The 26,473-nt window shown below is 38.7% G+C and overlaps 1 protein-coding gene and 1 long non-coding RNA gene across 9 annotated transcripts in view; one reads left to right on the top strand and one right to left on the bottom strand.

Annotated features, from left to right (window-relative positions):
• Positions 1 to 26,473, top strand: part of pamr1b (peptidase domain containing associated with muscle regeneration 1b) — a 205,704-nt gene that overhangs the window by 98,205 nt on the left and 81,026 nt on the right. The gene's annotated exons all lie outside the window — the stretch shown is intronic.
• LOC141281466 (uncharacterized) lies at positions 11,720 to 13,358 on the bottom strand. The gene is made up of 5 exons (XR_012335797.1): positions 13,300 to 13,358; positions 12,638 to 12,697; positions 12,442 to 12,532; positions 12,262 to 12,341; positions 11,720 to 11,872 (listed from the first exon to the last, which is right to left on the bottom strand). It is a non-coding gene; the product is annotated as an uncharacterized lncRNA (long non-coding RNA).

The raw sequence follows: 26,473 nt of genomic DNA, 5'->3' as shown, positions 1-26,473 counted from the left end.
GAAATCATTAGAAAATGTACTCGTTAAGAATCAACTCTGAATATGCACAAGTATTTAAAAAGCTATGTTACAGTGGTTAAGTTAATGATGGTTATATTTACCATTTTGTTGCATACCATTTCTGTGTTTCAGATGTGATCCTTATAAAGCAATCATTTTCAATAAACTGACAAGCAGCCGTAGTAATAATAGCGCAGTACTTTATTTACATATGAAGTTTATATCAGTGCACAAACAGGTGTATTTAAAGACATCTCCTCCGGACGGATTTCAACATCCATGGCTCCTGTCGTCTCATCATCATCATCTTCATTTCATCTCCTGCTCTTTCATCTGTTGCTGTGTCATCTCTCATATACAAAATAAAAACTCCTGGATGACAAATTGAAAGCTTTACGTTGGCATTTTTCTGTAAAACGGACACAAAAGAAAGCAGCACATGTGATGTTTTGTATAAAGGGTTTGTAAATACACATACAGTATACCCACATAAGTTTGCTACATTCATATAAGAGTCAAATTAATCTCCAAAATACCAGAAAGCATGGCTATGACTAATATAATAAAACCTTGGTTACTTTTTCTAAGGGCTGACTAAAAAATTCAACAGAGATGACAATATAACACAAAAAACACAACAAACACCCATGTAAGACACTTATGCAATCGTTAATTGTATTGTATTTTAAGTGTTTTGTATGCAAACGTTATGTAGCATGTTACTCACCGACTGTAGATACCATCGTGACTCGAGTGATCGCTTCTTTAATACATGGACGATGAAATGATGATCCACCACACATCTTTAATTTCTCAGCACTGTTGCACTTTAAATCCTTTGTTCTGTGCCGGAAACTTTATAAACTTCTCCCGAACCGGTAGCGGTGTGCGCCGGATCCTTAGCGTGATGAATTCGGCGTTGTAACGCGTCTTTGTTTTTTTTACATATGCAGATCATTTTCTTCAGTCCGAAGTACAAACGTAGCAGGCATCTTCCGTTAAACAGTAAATTACTGGTGATCCCGATTATTTTTAAAGTTTTAAATCTGCAGACAGATGGTTGCGCATCTTGCCAGAGACTCAGATAAACTCCGCCTTTGACCTTTACCACTCCCCTAGCCCCGAGAAGCCCGCTCTGGCCCAAGGAATTCGGCGGGCCAGAAAAGCCGGGCCTTAAGCCCCAACGAAGCACCAGTGAGGCACGATCATGCCCCGGAAGTGACAATGCAAACGCCACAGGCCTCGGCAGGCACTGGCGCGCCCGCTTGAAGCCCGATAGTGCAAACGCGGCTATTGGTCTCTTACCATCTCATGACCACCCCCCACGTTTGTCAGGGTGTGCGACACACAGGCAAGAGACGACAGAGCAGGTGGATCCAATATGCAGTGTATTTTTAATTAAACAGCAAGGTATGACAAATACAGACACGAAACTCCGAGAACACACCGTAACAAGTACATAACATACACAATATCTGTTCCCCGAACAAATAAATACAGAGCACCGCTTGTTACATCTGGTACAAATCTGATTAATATAAAATTAGAAAACAATACATTAACAGATGAATCTCGAATGTTAAAATTCGGCCTTCTTAACATTAGATCGCTTACCAATAAAGAACCTATTGTCAATGAAATAATTACAGACCAAAACTTAGATGCATTCTGTTTAACAGAAGCCTGGCTTAAAGCAGACGACTACATTCGTTTAAATGAATCCATCCCACAAGACTATTATTATAAACACGAACCTCGATTAAAGGGGAGAGGGGGTGGTGTAGCTACAATATACAACACAATTTTCAAAGTAAACCAAAAATCTGAGCTAAAATTTAAATCATTTGAACTAATGTTGTTAAATATGGAAATAACGGATCGTAACCACAAACAGCTTTCTTTTGCCTTAGCGACAATCTATAGACCACCGGGCCACCATGCAGATTTCCTTAAAGAAATAGCAGATTTCCTATCTGAGCTTGTAGTCACTGTAGATAAAGCTATTATTGTTGGTGATTATAATATCCATGTGGATAACCCAAAAGACGCATTAGGACAATCGTTTATTGATGTTCTAAATTCTCTCAATATTAGACAAAACGTGACAGGGCCAACGCATACTCGTAAGCACACATTAGACTTAATTCTGTCACTCGGACTCAATATTAATGACGTCGAAATATCACCTCAGAGTGATGCAGTTTCTGACCATTACCTTGTGTCATACACTGTACTTCTAGATAGGATCACTCAATCCACAACATGCTACCGACTAGCCAGAACAATAATTTCCACCACTAAAGATAGCTTTATTAGCACTCTTCCAGACCTGTCCCAAATGAAACATGTAGCAGATAACTGTGACGATCTAGATATTGTAATAGAAAACCTAAACAATGTCTGTTCTAACACATTGGATGCCGTTGCTCCCATTCGAAAAAAGAGATTCAAAGAAAAACCGCCAGCTCCATGGTATGACCATCACACCACAGCCCTTAAAAAGGCAGCTAGAAAAATGGAAAGAAATTATAGAAGCACAAAGTTAGAAGTATGGCGTGCAGCATGGAAAGAGAGTGTTAAACACTACAGACAGGCTATTAAAACCGCCAGATCTACATATCTTAGCAAACTTATAAATGAGAATCATAACCTTCGTTTCCTCTTCAGCACAGTTGCGAAACTGACTAGAAACAAAGAACAAACAGAAACCAATAGTAAACTTCAACACAATAGTAACGACTTCATGAACTTCTTTTCTAACAAAATTTCGGCTATTAGGGAAAACATCGTAGCTACCCAGGCAGCCACCACTCTACCCATTAGTTCACTTAACACTAGACTACCATACAAACATCTTGATTCATTTAAACCTACTACAATAGATGAGCTCTCTAAACTAGTCACATCATCCAAATCATCGTCCTGTATATTAGACCCCGTTCCCACAAAACTACTTAAAGAGGTATTCCCTGTAGTGTCAACCCCGGTTCTAAATATCTTTAACTCATCGCTAGAAATAGGATACGTTCCAACAGCTTTCAAACTAGCAGTTATTAAGCCGCTGATTAAAAAACCACAGCTTGATCAAGGAGAGCTTAATAACTTTAGACCAATCTCAAATCTCCCTTTTCTTTCGAAAATATTAGAAAAGGTAGTGGCAAGCCAGTTATGCACATTCTTGACAAATAATAGTACATATGAAAAGTTCCAATCAGGATTCAGGCCCCACCATAGCACAGAGACAGCGTTGCTTAGAGTTACAAATGACCTCCTATTAACATCCGATCATGGTGAAATCTCAATTCTTATATTACTAGACCTTAGTGCAGCCTTTGACACAATAGATCACACAATCTTACTCAATAGACTAGAAAACTATGTTGGTATCAGTGGTCAGGCGCTAGCCTGGTTTAGGTCATATCTAACCAATCGCTATCACTTTGTTTATGTAAATGAGGAAGAGTCATATCTCTCTCTGGTTAAATACGGTGTACCGCAGGGATCAGTTTTAGGTCCTATCCTGTTCTCGTTATACATGTTACCCCTAGGAGACATTATCAGGAAACATAACATAAGTTTTCACTGCTATGCGGTTGATACCCAGCTTTACATCTCCTCGCATCCCAGCGAAACACACACGTTTTCTAAGCTAAAAGACTGCATTAGCGATGTTAGTGACTGGATGGCACATAACTTTCTTAAGCTCAACTCCAATAAGACAGAGATAATTATTATTGAACCAAATCGCTACAAACATAATATGTCAGATTACAAATTGCACATACATGGCTGTACTGTGGTGCCATCTTCCACGGTTAGGAACTTAGGTGTGATGTTCGACAGCAACTTATCCTTTGATAGTCCTATCGCCAACGTCTGCCGCACAGCATTCTTCCATCTTAGAAATATCTCAAAAATACGCCATATACTGTCTACATCTGACGCAGAGAAGCTTATTCACGCTTTTATGACCTCTAGAATAGACTATTGTAACTCGTTACTCGAGGGATGCCATTCAAATCAGGTCAACAAGCTTCAGCTAGTTCAAAACGCTTCTGCAAGGGTACTTACTCGATCTAAGAAGTATGACCACATAAGCCCAATTCTGGCATCTTTACACTGGCTACCAGTTAAATATCGCATCCAATTTAAAATATCACTAATCACCTACAAAGCTTTAAATGGCTTAGTACCCTCATATCTTAGAGAATTACTATCAGAATACAATACATCACGCACACTACGGTCGCAAAATTCTGGTCTATTGATTATCCCTAGATAATCTATTTAAATCTAGACTTAAAACTTTTCTCTTCAACAAAGCATTTGCATAATTTGTCTAGTAAAGGTTCTTAACTCGCAATAGTTATTTTTACGGAACAAAGCACTCACGGTCATAACACAGACCAACCAAATAAATAAATAAAAACCTTTTCTGCACGAACACCTAAAATGAATTGCATTAAATGGTTTGCCACCGTTTGCCACTGAACCTGCATTAACGATGACAGTGGGGCTTCCGGCCTTAGTCAAACGGTTTGACACATATGGTTGGGTTGCGATTTTGGTGCTTTCATGTGTCTTGTGAATAGTATGCCATACCGACCCATTTGCCACTGAACCTGCATTAACGACGACAGTGGGGCCTCCAGCCTTAGTCAAACGGGTTGGCACGTATGGTCGGGTTGCGATTTTGGCGCTATCGTAAGTCTTATGAATAGTATGCCATACATACCCGTTTGCCACTGAACCTGCATTAACGACGACAGTGGGGCTTCCGGCCTTAGTCAAACGGGTTAGCACGTATGGTCGGGTTGCGATGTTTTGGCGTTTTCTCCTGGTCCTGTTAATGGTATACAATACAGACCCGTTTGCCACTGAACCTGCATTAACGATGACAGTGGGGCTTCCGGCCTTAGTCAAACGGTTTGGCACGTATGGTTGGGTTGCGATTTTGGTGCTTTCATGTGTCTTGTGAATAGTATGCCATACCGACCCGTTTGCCACTGAACCTGCATTAACGACGACAGTGGGGCCTCCAGCTTTAGTCAAACGGGTTGGCACGTATGGTCGGGTTGCGATTTTGGCGCTATCGTAAGTCTTGTGAATAGGATGCCATACATACCCGTTTGCCACTGAACCTGCATTAACGACGACAGTGGGGCTTCCGGCCTTAGTCAAACGGGTTAGCACGTATGGTCGGGTTGCGATGTTTTGGCGTTTTCTCCTGGTCCTGTAAATGGTATACAATATAGACCCGTTTGCCACTGAACCTGCATTAACGATGACAGTGGGGCTTTAGGCCTTAGTCAAACGGGTCGTCAGGTTTCATTTTCTCTTAAAGATCGGAAGGTGACCCTTATTTACCATATATACCCTCGCATTGGGCCCCCAATTTGCTAAATCCTCAACTGTGGATAATATAATTATGCCGCAATAGTTAGTCTGTCTGGAACTAAGCTGAGTTAAACCACATCACTGTGTGACACTTCAATACATATGAACGGCCGCTACGCTAATACGATTTTGTTTTTCTCTCCCTGTCTCGTCCTCGACCCAAGGACAACGAGACAAACAGACCCAGTCCCGGTAGTTGTGAAAGTCGGCACACCTCTGATCTACTGGCCATCCTTCAACGTGATGCCCAGCTGATGCCTGACCAACGATCACCGGCAGAACCCGCTTAATCTCCGCTAAATCTCCTTATCCGTTCTCCCAAGGGTTTTTCCCTCCTAGGACTTATTTTTCCTCGGATAAAAGCCTGGGGTTTTTTTTCTCCTAGGGGGTTTTTCACCCCGGGAGGCAGCCTTTTTGGGCTTTACTTAGCTTCCTCTTCTAGACGTTACTTTAGTAATACGTGCACTTATAATATTGAGTCATAGCCGCAGCAAATTTAACTGCTTATGCTATCATGTATTTTGTTGTGCTATCTGTCGTTTTTCTGTGCTTTTCACTGCTTATATTTATGTAAAGCTGCTTTGAAACAATTGACTTTTGTGAAAAGCGCTATATAAATAAAATTGAATTGAACAATGAACCGCAACAAGACAGGGGAACAGGAATTGAATATAAAAAAACAATGACCAATAGAAATGCTGAAACAGTAAATCACTGTGACAACGAGTAACAAGGAAGGGCGTGAAAGTAATGAGTAACTATGGTAACAAATAGGCAGAAACGATAATGAATACAGGGAGATACAAGCAAGACACTAATCAGAGTACATAAGTAAACACCCTTAACATCAGACAAAATAAGGAACATAAACAGGGCAAGACAAAGAGCAAATAATTACAAAGAACATGACAGACACAACCCTTAAGAGACGGCTACCAGACGAACCAAACAAGCAATAAAGCAAGAGTCCAGGTGGGAGGTGGAGTGGAGGCGGAACGGGGGAGGGACGGAGGGCCAACAAATGACCAGAAACCATAATCAACACCAGGGCGGAGCCGCAGGCAGAGACTGAGTCCGGGGCAGAGCCGCGGGCAGAGACCGAGTCCAGGGCGGAGCCGCGGGCATAGACCGAGTCCAGGGCGGAGCCGCGGGCAGAGACTGAGGCCAGGGTGGAGCCGTGGGCAGAGACTGAGTCCACAGACCAGCTAGAACCCATAATAACGCTGGAGTCAGTGGCGAACAGTGGCAGAGGGTTCAACACCAGTAATCTTGTCCTGGGCAAAGAGTTCGTAACTGTTCATCTTATTTGGGACACAGAGTTCAAAGTCAGTCAAGTTAGACAATGCAGAGAGCTCATCACTGGCCGTAACAGACAGGGCACAAAGTTCAAAATCAGACACGCTAAGCATAACAGAGAGTTCGACATGAGTCGAGTTAGACTGAGTAGAGGTTTCATGGAGCTTAAGCGAGACCGTACTAGCTGACCTACATGAAACGGGGAATTCAGGATTAACCATCTCAGCCCTTTCAGGGAGCTCAGGGGGCTCAGTTGACTCGCGTGTCCTTTGTGACTCAGGTGGCTCAAATGTGACAGAAGCTTGACTTGTGACAGGATGGGTGAGATTCTCAAGTTCGGACCCCTTAACTGTGACAGGAGGTTAAACCGGTGAGTCCGATGGCTCAACCTCAGGAGCTTGAAAAACATCACAGGAGGCAGAAGAGCAAAAGACAGACCAGTGTATTTTTAATTAAACAGCAAGGTATGACAAATACAGACACGAAAATCCGAGAACACACCGTAACATGTACATAACATACACAATGAACCGCAACAAGACAGGGGAACAGGAATTGAATATAAACAAAAAAATGACCAATAGAAATGCTGAAACAATAAATCACTATGACAATGAGTAACAAGGGAGGACGTGAAAGTAATGAGTAACTATGGTAACAAATAGGCAGAAACGATAATGAATACAGGGAGATACAAGCAAGACACTAATCAGAGTACATAGGTAAACACGGTTAACATCAGACAAAATAAGGAACATAAACAGGGCAAGACAAAGAGCAAATAATTACAAAGAACATGACAGACACAACCCTTACAACGTTTCCACGACAACCTGACAGGAAGAGCGAGGCTAGCAAGATATGGGGATAAACGATGCACGTCTTTGCAAAGTCTCTTTGCTTTAACGCGAAATTGTGCAACTGTTCTATTAAAAGCCCTTCTCAAGGAGACAGCACTATTTTTGTTTGTGGAGGACAGCTGTGCATATATAAAATCATCAGCTCAAACATCCAGGAGACAGTGAATCTCTGCAGTGGACCAAGATTGCCATGTTTGTTGTTAACCCACAATATAACACCCGGCTCACATCGCAATGTAAGCCCAGTGGATCAAATATGTGGAGAACTTCCTGTATTTGGTTCGGCTCAAGGTCGAGCAGCGTTCACACCACAGATGGGTCGTACCAGAGTTTGGCGGCAGCTGCTCCGAGACCACCTGTTTAGAGCAGTCTCGGAGCGGCCGTTTAGTGCGCACCAGAGTGCGGCTGCTGTGTTCACACTGACCCAAACGAAGCGTACTCGGACCGACACGTCATTTGGGCCGACCTTAACAGTGTATGTGTGAAAACACCCTAAGAGCCAGCTCGCACAATGTTACAACGAAATCATCTTTATCAGATTGTAGAATAATCTGTCTCTGTTTGGGGGTGCTTTTAATAGTAATTTTAAAAGAGGGAGGTTTCTATAAAGACAAATTCATCACTTTCTCTGTTTTCTTTTCTGGATTTACACCACAGAATGATGTGAAAGCAAATCTGTTCTGAGACGATATTGCTCTTGTGTTTTTTCTTTATAATCAATCATGAGGTACCCAAAAGGATTATGGGTCGTGTCTTTGTTCTGTAAGCATCCATAAAATATTAGTTTTTTACATCTGGGTACATCTGTCTGGCTAGAACCATGACCTGATTTGTGTCTCTGGGGTTTTTAAATAGAATCAGATAATTTGTGTTTATGGCTATGGTCCTGCTGGACTTTCCCTGTCAAAATAAATTCTGTACAATATAAATAACGCTCAAGTTTCTGTGATTCACATACTGCGTGAATGCCTTTGCCACTTCGATTTTCCAGACGCATCGTGCATGACATCATCTAGAATCAGATGTTTTTTTCAATTGGAAACAAATGATCATCATTCAAAATTTTGTGCATTTTTGATATTTCCTCATAATTTTTTTTGCCAACATTCAAATATTATTACAATGTTTTCAAACTTTTCAGAAATCATATTTACAGCATTTTGCAATAACATTTTAACAAAGAATGATTTCCCACTGTTTGAGGGGCCCGTTAGAATTAAAGAGAACGGATGTTGCAAACTGTGGTCAAATTCTTTAGCATCAGGTACACCTCTATGACCAAAAACGTTGTAAGAATCCATATGGAATCGTAGTGGTGTCAGGAGCAGAACACGTTAGTTGTGAACAACTTTGAACTTTTTCACAACTGTTCTGTTGTGGAGTGTAAAGTGATTTCTATCCCTTACAACACAGTCAGCGTGTGCCAGCACGTGTCTGTCAGCATCACCCCATTAACATAATTATGGACAAGGCCAATCAGAGTGTCTGTTTTGATCATTTGTGTAATTCTGGACTATGCCCTTGGCCTTTAACACGGTACACCCTTTTGCTGTACGGTAGGCATATGTTTTTGGACCACAAGATACAAACTCAATCGCAGGCTCATCTTCTCAAGATCCAGTTTTATCCCCTCTTTCTCAAAGTAATCAGCAATGTATGGTTCTTTGTCCTCATCTGTCACAACGTGTGCAGGGAAACAGCTGGCCTCTTGTAAAAATGTTTTAACATATTCATAAAACAAGGATTCTGATAGCTGAGGGAAATGCCGTACCTCGTCCACTTTTGTCACAACATAGCTTTTCTCAATAGCTTTTAACAACTCAATACTGACCCAGCAGCCTAATAAGGAGCGTTCCTCATCTGTGTGACTACATGATGTAGATCTAATCAAAAAATTATCTGGGAGTGCCCTATTGGATAACACTTTTGGCCTGACAGATTGGGTACAGACTTTTAAAATTAACATATGGAGCAGCTTCTATGCGTCCCCAAAATAGAGCATCGTGTGGTTTCAACCTTGGGGTGTATATGTCTGCATAGACGCTATTACAGTAGAGTCATTCTTTTTAGCAGTGTTCCATTCACACTCCCACATCACATCCACATTAAACCCTTACTCCTTTTCCAAAATCTTAATTTTTTCCTTAAACTGTTTTCTGTGGGTACCATGTGTCAATTTTGACATATTATGTAAATCATAATCCATAAATGTGCATGAATGACCGTGCCAAAAACAGCCAGCCATTTATAGACAAAAATCTTTGTCCTCCTTTTTCAAAAAATATGTCGACATGGTATTTACCAAATGTCACTTCGGCATGGTTTAACACATGTCGAACATCTACAATATCGTGATTTTTTTGACACATTCAAGCCATTCAGTGAAGATGCTTCACTGCATGAAAAGAGGTGTATCCGTACTAGGAAACTCCTGTAAACACCACTGATTTTCGGAGGTATCTACTAGTTCCACTGAGGTTAAACTTCTAATTCCACCAAGTTAGGAAACTCCCGTAATGATACCAATTCGGATGTATCTTGCTGATGGGATATTCCTGTGGTATATGCAGCCATTTGTTGCCATGGTAAATAATCCCATTGAAGATTTTGTCAGGGGACATTTTCACACCTGCAGAGGTTCTGGGATTTCACACCTTTGCACAATTCTAGTGTCCCCATTGGTGTTTAATCTCAACACTGATTGGTTGCTTTTAAAACCCCCTCTCAAAACTCTGACAACTATTGGGACACAACTTTGAAACTTTCCATTTGAGATTATATGATTGGTTACACTTTGTATTAAGCCCAACCCAAGCCCTCATAGCTTAGTGACTTGATTGGTTATTTGCCTGCTATGCAGATAGACTACAATCCCCCACCCACTATAATATATATATATATATATATATATATATATATATACCCCAAAACCCTTAAAAAAATAAAAAACTTGAATTGAGTTTGAAATGTTTATTTAATAAAAAACTGAACAATTCACAATTGTCACAATCACAAAATAATATTATACACAAATATTAAAAGTTGCATACATAAACAATACTATTTAAACTCATAAATATACAGACAGAGAAAGCAATATTAGAGTAAAATAAAACAAAATAAAAGCAACAATGAAAACTACATTCAAAGCAGTACAATGTAACGTAGCAGTGGCGGCTCGTGACTGCTCATCCGAGGGGTGCAAATTCAAAATAAGTGTTCGGAGTGTCATGTGTGTTACTTGTGTTTTTAAAATGTGTTTGTTGCTTCATGTAAACCATGTGCATCACGTGTTTAGTCAAAACACGTGATGCACATACACGCAGAACACATATTTTGAAATTGGGAACCACACAAATGACTGGCTATATACATGTTGTGACAAACTTTGCATCGAGTGCTCACAAAAAAAGAAGTCACCAGCTGCCACTGTAATGTAGTAAATATCTAAATAAAATGAACAACAACTATACTGATCTTGCTTTAAGAAATCAGTCCTACACTGCAAAAAATGACTCTCTTACATAGTATTTTTGTCTCGTTTTCAGTAGAAATATTATTTAAATTAAAATGATTTTTCTTGATGAACAAAATGACCTAAGAAAATAAGTCTAGTTTTAGACAAAATAAATAAATGCACACAATTTAAGTGAATTTGTGCTTAAAACAAGCAAAAATATCTGCCAATGGTGTGAGAAATAAAAAACTTAATTCAAGCACAATTTTCTCACCCCATTGTTAGATATTTTTGCTTGTTTAGGCACAAATTTACTTAAATTGTATATTTTTGTCTAAAAACTAGACATTTTCTTAGGTAATTTTGCTCATCAAGAAAATACATCTTGATTTAAGAATTTTTAGTTTTTCTACTAAAAACAAGATAAAAATCCCAATTTAGAAACTGATTTTTTGCAGTGTAGATTCAATTGCAGAGCTCGGTCTTGGAATTATTCAAGAATTTCTCACTGTAAAAAATAAAAGTTAACTAAACTCAAACCATTTAAGAAAACCGGTTGCATTAAACCATTTAAGTTTTAAAACACATAGATTTGAGTACTGTGAACTTAAACAAATTGAGTCACATACAGTTATGCACTTATATTTAAGTTCACACTAACTAAATATAAGTGCATAATTGCACAAGACTTAAGTTCACAGTACTCAAATGTATGTTTTTTAAAACTTAATGGGTTAAGGCAACCGATTTCCTTAAATGGTTTGAGTTAAGTTAACTGTTAGGTTTTACATTGTAAAGCATATACTTGTCAGCAAAGGTAACGTTGATGCACCCTCATCTGGACAGACATCTCTTTGGAGCCCTTTGGAAATATAAAAGAACATATAAGTATTTGGCATAATACTAATACACATATACGTATACGTTACACACACACGACAAATCAAATGACATAGAATTAAAGTTGTACATTTTAGAAAGTTTACATTAAACCAGTGGTTCTTAACGTAATTCCTGGAGGCCCACTGCCCTGCATGTTTTGTATATCTCTTTTATCTGACAGACGTAGTTCAGTTCATGGAGATCCCTTCTAATGAGCTGATGATTTGAATCAGGTGTGTTAAATCAGGGAGACATACAAAATGTGCAAAGCAGTGGGTCTCCAGGAATAACGTTAAGAACCACTGCATTAAACTGTACAAAGATACAACAATATATGATCAAAGAACTTCTTAATATACATCTTCTTACTTCATTTTCTGTGTTGATGTCCTCAGAGTCTCTGTGTTGTTCTGCAGCTTCATTACAGTAGGCTACTTCAATATAGTTGTCTATCAAACACAGAATAAAAAAAAATAGAATCACATACATCATAACACATCTATTTACGATTTAACCTCTTTAATTTAATAATTTAATTATTAAACTTACATCATTTTGGCCAGATTGCAGTGACATCAATTTCTTCAGTGTCTGGATCAGGCTGATGTTTTAGCTTTCACTGTTACTTCATTATATTTCTCTGGCAAACACAGAATTAAAAATTAAAATCACATCACAATACATCCGTTTACTATTTAACATGTTTGATTTTAATTTAATGTAATCATTGAATGATTAAACATACATCATCTTTACCCAGAAACCTCTTCATCGTCCACAAAGTTGACCACAGTGTACATGACCTCTGTAAACACAAACATGTATAGACTTCATATTTAAAAAGATGAAGAACAGCAAACATATAACGTTTAAATATATTATGACTCCAAGCTTCTTTACAATAAGCATCTAGGTTCTCTTAAAGTGAAGCTGGCTTTGTTACAAATCAATATAAAGCTATTAAAACTTGTCTTGAATAAAGTCTTGAAAAATAAGCAGCATCTACCATAACTGAATGAGCTTTTAAAACAACAAAAGAGCGTCTGTATCATTTAAAATAGCAGAGAGACACTTGCTAGCTGCTAACATTTCAAACACACGAGTTACTTTTGTTTTGTTTGTTTTAATAAAATAACGTCTCATCTTGGCTTCTTTAAAGTTTTGTTTTTAAAAATTTAAAAACATCGAATTGATTCTTTTAACAGCCCGGTTTGAATGTTACTTCGCGTATTTCTAACCTCATGTTTACCGCTGTGTACCACGTATAACCTTAATGTTTTACTGTTTGTGCTTTAAATTCAAACAGTTCTAGTATAAAAACAAAAACGAATCATAGTAAATAACATAATATGAACAAATAGGCAACCGATCAGCGCGATGCAGACAAATGAATTAAATCAAACTTACCTTACTGTTGATGAGCAAACAAACAAATAAGAGACGGAGTAGTCCAGGCAGTAACGGTTCGCGATTTTGAATTTTCCCGTCAAGCCCATTGGTTGAGCAGTCGCACCTGAAGGGTGGGGGCAGTCAGATGAGTGGGTGCAGGTGCATTCTGGGAAATGTAGTCCTTTTCTTTAATATATTTTTTTTTATAATCCGCATTTTCACACTATGCATTGTTCTTTATACTTGATTATTAATAAAAAATTAAAAATATTTTTATAAAGTTTATTACGTTTACAAAACATGTTTAGTTGACAAACATGTTAACAGTTATTTTGAATGATGCTCAGATTTTAAATATAAAATCTTTGTGAATCAGCACCTTCTTGATGAAATACAAAACTCTTTAAATTATCTCTGGGTTTAGTGGATTAACTGCTCATCATTGGAAACATTGAACGTATACCTAAATGAATTCTTACTTAAATATAAGTAAATATAAACTAATGCTGAGTTAAGACATGTAACTTACTGAACTTACTTAACTACAACATGAACTCAAATTAATTTATTGTAAATGACTGCATTAACTAACAATGAAAAACATGTCATGTCGTAGTTAATGATGACTCTTCAATAGTTTATGATTAGGATATGCTGTAACTCAGCATTAGTTCATGTTAAAGTAAAAATACATGTATGTCTTTTTTCACTGTGATATATGGACCCTTATTATATTATAAAGTCCCCATCTCTTTTGTTTACATTGATTGATTGAAGACAAACATTATAATATGTGGTCTGACTTTGTGCAAGCATGCATTATCATATGCTAAAAGTTACCTCCTCAGATAGACTAGAACATTCATTGGTGCCCAAACATTTTCCTTACAAGGGCCAAAAAGTAAATGTTGTTGTTGTGTTATATTAAAATTAAAGTTGCCCTGATAACCCCTAATTTATAATTTATAATTTTCTAATATTTTAAAAATAAATAAGCAAACATTACTCTGTTTATGCATAACTAATGCAGTTTTATTTTCCAAGGCTTTTTGTAGAAAAAAGAAATCGTTTTGCCAATCAATTTTAAATATCTTTTTCTCTGTTTGCCACTGCCGCAACCTCTTCATTTTTAGCCTATAGTACCCGAGTTCATTAAGTTTCGTGATGCATTTTATACACCTTCAAGTATGCATGAAACATAAAAAAAATTAAAGGTCTTTTGTGGTCCAACTTTGGGCACCTCTGGCCTAGAAGTACAGTAGCTGACAGGCATCTGCAGATATGTTTACCCGAGTTTGTCAGTCTGTTTCACCCAACATGTTTTGCATCCACATGTGAAAGACTGTCTTTTAGATTATGGACCTGTCTATTGATATTTTTGTTTCTATTTTAAAAGATTTAATGAAATGTTAGGGTAGAATTATAATAACAATAGAAACAGTGAACTTCAAATCATGAGACATCAGCAAAAATAAGCAGCTTTCCATTTCACTGACTAATTTATCAACATCCTAGCTAGCAAAAATGAGTTACATGATGTCATTTGAACGGCTTCTTTTAAACGATGTATGCAGCATTGAGACATAGGTGCACAATATTCTGACCTAGGGCAGTTGGAGACATGTTTTCAAAGTGTTGGAAATATATATTCTGAAATAACATTTGTTGCATTTCTCTTGAGTCAGAGACAAAATATTAAAATGGTAATTGTGTCCATTGAATTTTAGTTATTTTGAATGATGCTTAGTTTCTTAAATAGACTAATTAAATTATATTAATAATAAACGTATTTAGAAAACACAGTTTTTATGTACCCCAATACTGTATGTGCTGTCTTAAAGAGACATGGTTAACCCCCCACCCCACTCAGCTCTGAAAACAAAGAAGACACCTCTACCTGTGGGTCATTAACATATAAAAAGCCGTTCACACCTCACACCCACCCCTCCTCACAACCAGCTGTAAGGATTCCTGGAAACTTCCACCAGTTCCTACATACATCCACAAACTTAAGGTTTCTGGATGTTTCACGAGTTTACTTTGTTGTATTACCTTTCCAAGCACTCTGCCTCAAAAATCTGGCAAACCTAAAGTTTAGCAGGGATTTCCCATTCCGTATTTGTCCGTATACAGCTCTTTTCATGCAGTGCTTGAGTATGCTTTGTGTTAAACCACATAAGCATTGCTATGGGTCAGAGCTAGTATATCTTTTGGCAAGTAGTGGGTTATGTACACGGCCATACAACAAGCAGCTAGCGTGGTGTATCTGAATGGGTCAATACTTTATGCACGCTTCTCTCAAAAAAACAACATCATTCTTGCCATACAATGCAAGCTCTTTTTTCAAGTCAAACACCGCACTGACAACTGTTTTGTACCACTCATCAAACTGTTCTTTTTCCTGCTCTGACATAGAGTCACATCCGTACATTTGTTTGTCCGGATATGGACCTATGTAGTTTTCATTCTCCACCCTGTTAAAGTGATGTGGAAAATATCCCTTCTCTGCACAGGTCAGACTCAAGGCAGATGCAGTCTTGGCTAGACGCATGGGAAGGAATTAAAAATTGTTGATATACCTTTGTTTGAAGCGGTCATCGATCATTAAAATCAAACAACATCCTTGCATAGTAATTTTAAGAGTAAGCCCTACTTTTGTGAAATATTCCAAAAGTATAAAGTTGTCAAAGCCAGAAGCATTGTGGGCAACCCACATATAATTCTTATAATGAGGATGTCTGAATCTTGAACAAGTTTAGCTACAGTCTGTACCAGGGACGTGCACAGGGGGGTTGCTCAGGTTGCCAGGGCAACTGCCCATATGCCCTTCTCGACTCAAGTTGCCCTTCCGAGGTGGAAAAAAATAAATTGTACTTTTACTTTATTTACACTATGCAGCGATCCTTCGTTACTGTATTTTAATTAATTATGAAATTTGTATTTTATTTTTAAATTGCTATCTTGTGTTTCTGGCGTATTCGCGAATTAATGACTCGTTTGAGTCGATTCCTTACAAAGTGTTGCAAATAAACGAGTCTTTTGAGTCGATTCTTTACAAAGCGAATGGGCCAAAGTTTTAAATTGGTTCGCGAATCAGTTTGAATGAATTGTTCAGATCGCTGCAAAAACTGAATCGTTCGAAGCTGTTTTACTCATAAGCACGCAGAATATAACCAGTGTTGGGTGACGTGGAAATGAATTTACCAATCTTTTAACTAAAAGCAAAACTTTACACATGTACCCGCCATTACATACACGCGACCTGTTCGTCGTCAGACACAGTTAAACGCGTGCAACCTCTAGAAGCATTGTAGCACAGATTGAAGAAAATCCATCGATGATTGACGTCTGATTCGCTGTATACTGTACTGTATATGATGTAAGTGATCCTCACAAAACACACGTGACGTGACATGACAACGTAAGAAAACATGAGTTTTGTCTAAAATCATTTTTATGTAAGTGTAAACTGTCAATGTCCTCAGACCATAGGAGATTTCTAACTTTATACATATGCAAAACTGTTGTCAGTTTACTTGTCTGATATTTCAGCTATAAGCTACATCAACATTGAGACTAGAGTTAATTTGTTAATTTGAAATGCTTGTCTATTCTGTGTTTGTATTCTTTTTTCTGTACTGTTTGTGTATGTTCAATTCAATTCAATTCAATTTTATTTATATAGCGCTTTTCACAAAAGTCAATTGTTTCAAAGCAGCTTTACATAAATAGAAGCAGTGAAAAGCACAGAAAACGACAGATAGCACAACAAAATACATGATAGCATGAGCAGTTAAATTTGCTGCGGCTATGACTCAATATTATAATTGCACGTATTACTAAAGCAACGTATAGAAGAGGAAGCTAGGTAAAGCCCAAAAAGGCTGCCTCCCCGGGGTGAAAAACCACCTAGGAGAAAAAAAACCCCGGGCTTTTATCCGAGGAAAAATAAGTCCTAGGAGGGAAAAACCCTTGGGAGAACGGAAATGGAGATTTAGCGGAGATTAAGCGGTTCTGCCGGTGATCGTTGGTCAGGTATCAGCTGGGCATAACGTTGAAGGACAGCCAGTAGATCAGAGGTGTGCCAACTTTCACATCTACCGGGACTGGGTCTGTTTGTCTCGTCCTCGGGTCGAGGACGAGACAGGGAGAGAAAAACAAAATCGTATTAGCGTAGCGGCCGTTCATATGTATTGAAGTGTCACACAGTGATGTGGTTTAACTCAGCTTAGTTCCAGACAGACTAAATATTGCGGCATAATTATGTTATCCACAGTTGAGGATTTAGCAAATTGGGGGCCCAATGCGAGGGTATATATGGTAAATAAGGGTCACCTTCCGATCTTTAAGAGAAAATGAAACCTGACGACCCGTTTGACTAAGGCCTAAAGCCCCACTGTCGTCGTTAATGCAGGTTCAGTGGCAAACGGGTCTATATTGTATACCATTTACAGGACCAGGAGAAAACGCCAAAAACATCGCAACCCGACCATACGTGTTAACCCGTTTGACTAAGGCCGGAAGCCCCACTGTCGTCGTTAATGCAGGTTCAGTGGCAAACGGGTCTGTATGGCATACTATTCATAAGACTTACGATAGCGCCAAAATCGCAACCCGACCATACGTGCCAACCCGTTTGACTAAGGCTGGAGGCCCCACTGTCGTCGTTAATGCAGGTTCAGTGGCAAACGGGTCTGTATGGCATACTATTCACAATACACACGAAAGCGCGAAAAACGCAACCCGACCATACATACCAACCCGTTTTACTAAGGCTGGAGGCCCCACTGTCGTCGTTAATGCAGGTTCAGTGGCAAACGGGTCTGTATGGCATACTATTCATAAGACTTACGATAGCGCCAAAATCGCAACCCGACCATACGTGCCAACCCGTTTGACTAAGGCTGGAGGCCCCACTGTCGTCGTTAATGCAGGTTCAGTGGCAAACGGGTATGTATGGCATACTATTCACAAGACACACGAAAGCGCGAAAAACGCAACCCGACCATACATACCAACCCGTTTGACTAAGGCTGGAGGACCCAATGTCGTCGTTAATGCAGGTTCAGTGGCAAACGGGTCTGTATGGCATACTATTCACAAGACACACGAAAGCACCAAAATCGCAACCCGACCATACGTGCCAAACCGTTTGACTAAGGCCGGAAGCCCCACTGTCGTCGTTAATGCAGGTTCAGTGGCAAACGGTGGCAAACTAATTAATGCAATTCATTTTAAGTGTTCATGCAGAAAAGGTTTTTATTTATTTATTTGGTTGGTCTGTGTTATGACCGTGAGTGCTTTGTTCCGTGCAAATAACTATTGCGAGTTAAGAACCTTTACTAGACAAATTATGCGAATGCTTTGTTGAAGAGAAAAGTTTTAAGTCTAGATTTAAAATGATCGACTGTGTCTGATTCTCGGACATCGGTTGGTAAATCATTCCAGAGCTTAGGGGCTAAGTAGGAAAAGGATCTTCCACTTTTAGACACTTTTGATAGTCTAGGGATAATCAATAGGCCAGAATTTTGCGACCGTAGTGTGCGTGATGGGTTGTATTCTGATAGTAATTCTCTAAGATATGAGGGTGCTAAGCCATTTAAAGCTTTGTAGGTGATTAGTGATATTTTAAATTGGATGCGATATTTAACTGGTAGCCAGTGTAAAGATGCCAGAATTGGGCTTATGTGGTCATACTTCTTAGATCGAGTAAGTACCCTTGCAGAAGCGTTTTGAACTAGCTGAAGCTTGTTGACCTGATTTGAATGGCATCCCCCGAGTAGCGAGTTACAATAGTCTTTTCTAGAGGTCATAAAAGCATGAATAAGCTTCTCTGCGTCAAATGTAGACAGTATATGGCGTATTTTTGAGATATTTCTAAGATGGAAGAATGCTGTGCGGCAGACGTTGGCGATAGGACTATCAAAGGATAAGTTGCTGTCGAACATCACACCTAAGTTCCTAACCGTGGAAGATGGCACCACAGTACAGCCATCTATGTGCAATTTGTAATCTGACATATTATGTTTGTAGCGATTTGGTTCAATAATAAGTACCTCTGTCTTATTGGAGTTGAGCTTAAGAAAGTTATGTGCCATCCAGTCACTAACATCGCTAATGCAGTCTTTTAGCCTAGAAAACGTGTGTGTTTCGCTGGGATGCGAGGAGATGTAAAGCTGGGTATCATCCGCATAGCAGTGAAAACTTATGTTATGTTTCCTGATAATGTCTCCTAGGGGTAACATGTATAACGAGAACAGGATAGGACCTAAAACTGATCCCTGCGGTACACCGTATTTAACCAGGGAGTGATATGACTCTTCCTCATTTACATAAACAAAGTGATAGCAATTGGTTAGATATGACCTAAACCAGGCTAGCGCCTGACCACTGATACCAACATACCAACATATGTTGCAGTTTTACACATACTGTACCCTTCATAAGTATTCTTCTGTTTGTTGTGGAGTCAAGAAATGTCTAAACATTACAGTTTTTTTCGATTGCTAAACGACAGTGGGCACAACTGGAGCTACATGTGCAAAACTCTAACTACAGTCTGCACTACCAAAAGTCACCTGAGCACAACTCTTAACATATGGCTCAAAACAGCTCCGTGCAGCCAAACACTAAACACAACCCTCACTGAGATAACACACACTGTCACTCACAACACACTGAGAGGAAAAACACTAACATCAAACACCAATACACAAAATACTAACTTTATATCTTTACAGTTTTAACAATTTCAGTGATGTCACACCAAGTAATGTTTTCTTTAAAGAATGATTTATTTATTGATTTATCACAATATTTTTTTTAGAACATCATAATTTTTTAGGGTAAATGAAAATTAGCAGTTTGCTTCAGTTGTCTGTAGTAATTTACGGAATTACAGTAATGAGAAAAAAGGTAGAAACTTAAAGTACATGAAAGGTAATATTATATATAAATGATATATATGAAATTGGAATTTATATTTATATGAAATTGCAATCAGCAGTGTTTGAAAGGCACAATGCTGAAATCAATTGTGTTTTGAATGTGTGATTCACAGTTTTGACAGCAGTGTGTTAGCATTTGAACAAAGTGCTGTAAATCCACAGTGTTGTGCAGGTTGTGGTTAAAGTCATGGAATAAGTGTGTAAAGTTTTGAAAACTGTGTTCAAGCAATGAAAAACGAACTAGAGTTTGGTCCACATGAACTGCTGCTGTGCAGACTGTAGTTAGAGTTTTGCACATGTGACTCCAGTTGTGCCCACTGGCGTTTAGCAATCGAAAAAAAACTGTAAAAGATGAACATGAGACAAAAGTACAGAATCTGTCACATTCTTTTTTTTTATTGGTCACTGAGCTGTGTCCTGATTGTTTACAGATGAAAAGCATAAAATGTGTAGGATCAGTTTGATTGACTTGTGTGAATTTGTGTACAACACACATAAGTCAGCATTTAATGCTGTTGTTCTTTGTTGTTAAAGCATGTATGTGTTGAAACATAAACAAAGGTTAATAAAATGTGACATTCTAAACTTCTGACATACTGATATTTATCTTACCAATTTCTGGTCTCCATAGCAAACAGAAAAATCTTGTCTTTACAGTTCTGATACTTATGGAGGCCACTGTATTGTGTGTGTGTGTGTGTGTGTGTGTGTGTGTGTGTGTGTGTTTGTGTTTGTGTGTGTGTGTGTGTGTGTGTGTGTGTGTGTGTGTCTGTGTGTGCGTGCGTGCGTGTGTGTGTGTGTATCTAACTCGCTGCTTGAGTATTATTTTCATTGCATACTTTTTACTTAAACTTGAGTAATTATTTATTTAGTTACTTGTACTTTTACTTGAGTAAAGTTTTTGGCTACTCTTTTCACCTCTGTTAAAATCTTTATGAATCTAGGCTGAGTTTGCCACGTTTAAGCCTAAATAATCAGACAGATAGCAGCTAGCTACAGCTTGCAGACAAGCAGCCTAGGCTACAATTTTTTTAGTAGGCATTAGGCAAACATGTTTGCTGATTTTAATAAAGACCATGTTATTCTCAGTCCTTCATATAGGCAGTGAGTTTAAAAAAATTTTTTTTGGGGGGGGGGCCTTTATGTAGGTCAGAGCAACTGCCCCTAAAAAATTCCTGTGCACGTCCCTGGTCTGTACCCTCTGCAGTGAATTCTTCACCCACAAATGTAATAGCACACACAAAATATGCTACATGCTTCCCAGACTCGTAACAAGTTTCAAAATCATAGAAAACGTATTTCTCGCTAGGAGTCTCAAGCCTTATAGGCTATATAAGCACTGATGATCCCCGTTCGTAATATACTTCTCCCACATATCAGTGCTTGATCTGTGAAAAAACACTATTCAGCATACGCTCAACCGGGTGATATCATTGAAACCAATCATGTCCTGATCAGAAAATCGAGCTGAATTTTGCATTACAACAGCTATGGGTACTAATTCATCATCTATTTTTTGGGGATTCAGGAAATGTGCCAGACAAATTGTGAAACACAGCTTCAAAACAGATTCATCCTATTTTTCCTGATCACCTCGTTATGTGCAAGATCACAGAATTTTTTATATGCACCACCATTTTTACCCCTAGCTATGGATACATTTAACATCAAACTGTCATCAATACATACATTGGTATTGATTTGCATGCTTTTTTCAATTTGGTCTGTGAATATAGATACACTGTAGTCGTTGCTGGGTAAGCAGAGCATTGACATCAGATGTCAGACTTGGGCCTCTCAGGGTTATATTAACTAAACCACAATCAACGGCCAAGAGTCTAGAGCAGTGTTTCTCAAACTTTTTCAGCCCAAGGACCACTTTATCTTCCAATTTTTTTCTGAGGCCCACCTAACAGAATCCCACTCCAACACTCCCCCCAAAAACAACAAAATAGGAAGGATAAGCTAAGTTTAAGTTTAATATGCAACTACGTTCAGAAATTATTATATAAATTTTATTTCTTCTGAAAAAGTAAATGTGAAATGAGTTGCAGCTTAATATGAACAGCAAACGGCACGTGTGGAAAAAAATGCAATTAAACATACTGTAACAGCCTAGGTCCCACTTAATGTCGAGCCCTTAGTTTAAAACTGAGGTGGTGGGCATATGAAGTCTATGGTTGTAACTATGGTAACAATAAAATACTGAAAAAATAATGTTCCCCTTAATGTCCAAAATCACTGAAATTACAGGAATTTTACACATGAAACAAAAACTAGTACATTACAAAACTAATAGATCTGTGGATTTTAGCTGCTTTCAGTTGATGCTTGATCTTTTATTTTGACTCCTCTGTGGTTTAGCCAACCGATCCATTTTTACGTTATTAAAACAGAAAGGCAAGAACTGATATCACAGTTTCGCAAATGCATTAAAAATCTACATAAATAAGTGACGATTGTATAAAAACTTGCCTAGTTTAGATCATCTTTTGGTGGACGACCACTAGTGGTCCGCGGACCACACTTTGAGAATTACTGGTCTAGAGAATTCCACTATTTCAGAAAGAGTGTTATCCAAAAATACAATGTACGCACCCATATTTGTAGAAGATATTGTCCTCAGATTAATATTCCTACGTATTTCCGGGCCGTTAAACCTACCTTTAGGAACCACAGTATAACCACATTCACCATCATCTATTAAAATGTGTTAAACATCCTCAGGCATATTTTCAGGATAAAATGACTGATAAGCATTGTTGGGAACGTTACTTTTAAAAAGTAATTAGTTATAGTTACTAATTACTTCTCACAAATAGTAACTGAGTTAGTAACTGCGTTACATTATTATAAAAGTAATTAATTACCAGGAAAAGTAATTACTGCGTTACTTAAAAAAAATTTAATATTTCAAATAACTTGAATGCCCCTTACAAAATTAAATATGTTTAATGACTAAAATGGATACTTAAGAGAAATCACTAATTTTGTGGCAGCATGTGACGATATGAGGTGCTTTATTAGATCAGAATTACTTGCCACAGACGTGGAGAGACTTTTTCTTCATTGGCATAAGTTGCACATTACACAAACATTCCTGCCTTTCACCTCATGTCACGGTACGTATTACACAAAAAGAGAACCCAAATGCAGACACGACAAAAATAAAAAATGAACTGAAGGTTTATTTTAACAAACACAAAAACCCACGTGGGGGTAAAACAGATGATAACAAAACGTGATGAAAAACGGAACAGAAAACACAGGAACAAATTAACAAGGAGAACTCGATTCAGGGTGACCGGATAACGGGAAACACAAACACTGAATCAGGACGAATAAACGCGCACACGACAGAGAACGAGAGGGCATAATAAAGACACGACATCAATGGGGAACAGGTGAACATAATTAATTACGTAAGACACGAGCACATAAGGGAGTATGGTAAAAGTGACGAGACACTGGGAACACGAGACACAAATACATAATGTGAAACACACGTGTCCCCACACAAACACAATGCTGCCATGACCTTGCCCTCTGAAATTGGACCTGAATATTATACCAAGGTCTGGCAAGACCATGACAGCGACAAGACAGTGGGAACACGTGGAAGCCACATACACAATATGACTCCACATGTCCCCACACAGAAATAATACTGTCATGGTCCTGTCAGATGCACTCAGACCTTAATCTAGTACAGAAGGTCTGACAAGACCATGACACCTCAACAATGGAAAAGTAGTGCTTTATACTTCTTGTTTGCGACCGCTACCTTTGAGCTTGTTGTACTTGCCATCGCCCTGTCGCCGGTGTTTTCTGAGTGATTGATGCGCGATGACCGGGCTGCATGTCAGTGCTTTGAGATGGGGCACAGTCAGCAGCAGCACCGCTGCTCGTTGAGAAGAGAAAATGACGCGTATTTTCATGTCAGTCTACAAAAGTCTCCAACCACGCCAGAAAAGATAGCTAGATTTGTCCTATAAAGTCGCTAAAGTGATAGAAAGTTGCTAAATCTAGCGACAAAGTGACCAAGTTGCTCAGACTTTTTAACACTGCTGCTCACTCCTCGGACTTGGACTGCGCGTGTGGGCGGTCCTTTTTTGTGAACTCTGCCTCTGGTTGGCTACCGATGGAAATTAAGCCAATCATCATCCGTTATGTTTCTCACAACACACACAAGAGAAAATAGTGTTTGGCTGAGAGAGTGAGCATACGCGTCTGAAAATCACTACAGTAAGATCAATTTTAGTAATGCGCAGCATTTTAATGTCAGTAACGAAAACGGCGTTATAACGGGGGAAACAGTAATTTATTTGATTACTCGTTACTGAAAAAAATAACGCAGTTACTAACGCCAATTACTTATAACGCCGTTATTCCCATCACTGCTGATAAGTGTCATTAGCTGTTGCCTCACCAACCTGATGCACATCTAAATTATTATCTGACTCCTCAACAATCGGAGTTGTGTTTAAGACATTATGTTCTAAAGACATATCTGACTCTGGGTGTACACGGGGAATTTAGTGTGTCGTGTTTATCGAGCCTATAAAATTGTCTGTGATAGACCGTGGTCTATTCATATCTTTTACAGTTTGGATCAACCCCCGCATGAACCAGTTAATATAGGTCTTTTTTCAAGCGGTTGCGGTACATCCGTTACACAAAGAGCGATCCTGGGCCGCTGTGAGGGGCCTCTTACCCGAGACGGGTGCTCTGTTGACCCAGGGTTCTTACGTACCTGGTCTCTGGTGAATATTATTCACCAGCGTGGTCAAATCACCTGCAATGACAAAGGGTCCGTTGTAATAAAGATTTTAAACAAAAGTATTGCTGAAACGATGCAGTAAAACATTTTACTTACTAAGAGGGTGTCGAATACTGCCGCGACTACACGAAATAACGTTATGTTGACCAGCAGATGTGTGGGGCAAGTCTACAACATGTCAGAAATAGTAGGGGGCGTGAATACTACACATGTAAATATACGCCCCCAACCCGAACACACGGGTTGGTCCACTTATTTTTTTTTCGTTTCTATTCCAGATGACATGGTAGCTACATCTTGTCTCGATCCTATTTGCAAAATAGAGAATGTTATATTTACACAGCATTGTGCAATACCACTATACAACATATAGAAAACATTAAAGGGATAGTTCGGCCAAAAATGATATTAAACATATGATTTACTCACCCCCAAGCTGTCTGAGTTGCATATGTACATCGTTTTTCAGACAAACACATTTTCGGATATTTTATCAAATGTTTTAGATCTTTCAGTTGATTAAATGTAAAGTTACGGGGTCCACCCATAGTCCACGACCTTCAAGTCCAAAAAAAGTGCGTCCATCTTTCACAAATTAAATCCAAACGGCTCCAGGATGATAAACAAAGGTCTTCTGAGGGTAATCCGCGCGGTGTTGTTGTAGAAATATCCATATTTAAAACTTTATTAACGAAAATAAATACCTTCCGGTAGCGCCGCCATCTTAGTTGTGTCCGCATTCAGAATGAGAGCTTACGCAGCCTACGGAGGCTACTCTGCTGCTGCTCTGTGCCCCCGCCCTCCGAATTTGTCATACGTCACTAAGAAAAGTGCGTACACTACGCTAATACTTTCTCCTGAATGCGGACGCGACTAAGATGGCGGCGCTACCGGAAGGTATTTATTTTCGTTAATAAAGTTTTAAATATGGATAATTCTACAACAACACCGCGCGGATTACCCTCAGAAGACCTTTGTTTATCATCCTGGAGCCGTTTGGATTAAATTTGTGAAGGATGGACGCACCATCAGTGTACTTAATCATTTACTACAAGTATAACAGATACGTATAGTAGTTTACTAGAGTTTACTTGCAGTACAAATGAAAAACGTAATTGTGGAATAGTTGTGCACTTAAAGTTGACTGCTCTTACACTTATAGGACACTTAGAAGTATACTTTTATTTGCTAAAAACCAATTTCGTTATTGCACTTACAAGTACACTAATACCACATATACGTTAATACACTTACTACATAAAGTATACTTAAAAATACTGTACTCCAACATTACTTAACTATACTTAATAAAATTACTTGAAGTATACTTCTTTTTAGTAAGGGTGTCTGAGGATCAATTTCTGACATCACAAGTAGTACACTTGTAAGTGTACTACCTGAATACCACTTGGGACTAAATTGGCCCACTTTTTAGTATATAAAAGTATTCTAAATTAAAACTGTT

Source organism: Paramisgurnus dabryanus, chromosome 23, assembly GCF_030506205.2.
Source record: "Paramisgurnus dabryanus chromosome 23, PD_genome_1.1, whole genome shotgun sequence".
Taxonomy (NCBI): Eukaryota; Metazoa; Chordata; class Actinopteri; order Cypriniformes; family Cobitidae; genus Paramisgurnus; species Paramisgurnus dabryanus.
This window is presented reverse-complemented; position numbering and strand designations above follow the sequence as displayed.